The sequence below is a fragment of the Phyllopteryx taeniolatus genome, unplaced genomic scaffold (assembly GCF_024500385.1).
Source record: "Phyllopteryx taeniolatus isolate TA_2022b unplaced genomic scaffold, UOR_Ptae_1.2 contig_429, whole genome shotgun sequence".
NCBI classification, from domain to species: domain Eukaryota; kingdom Metazoa; phylum Chordata; class Actinopteri; order Syngnathiformes; family Syngnathidae; genus Phyllopteryx; species Phyllopteryx taeniolatus.
In genome coordinates, this window is record NW_026903370.1 from 1 (window position 1) to 385 (window position 385).

General features: G+C 44.7%; 1 non-coding gene across 1 annotated transcript; it reads right to left on the reverse strand.

Annotated features, from left to right (window-relative positions):
- Positions 1 to 20: 20 nt before the first annotated feature.
- Positions 21 to 91, reverse strand: trnag-acc (transfer RNA glycine (anticodon ACC)). The gene has a single exon. It is a non-coding gene; the product is annotated as a tRNA-Gly (tRNA).
- Positions 92 to 385: the final 294 nt, after the last annotated feature.

Sequence of the window (385 nt, forward strand, 5' to 3'; positions counted from 1 at the left end):
TATACACAAAATGGACAAGCTGCATTAGCCAGGAATCGGACCCGGCCCTCCCACGTGGTAGGCGAGAATTCTACCACTGAACCACCAATGCTTGGTATGGGGCCCCTTGCACTTTGACTAGCGCTGGTTTCTTTTTCTCATGAAGAGGGCGTATGGGAGATTGTTCAGATCACAGCCTCTCAACACGCTCTAAACAATCCCCCCCCTCGCTCCTGCTTTTATTTGAAATAGGAGGGATTTACAAATCATAATGTTCTAAGCAATAAGACACAACACAAAATACTTGATAATAAGAGGGTTTTTCCCAGACATAGTATTCTAAGTAATAAGACACAACACATAATATTGAACCAACACCTGTCACGAGCCGACCACATCCGATCAC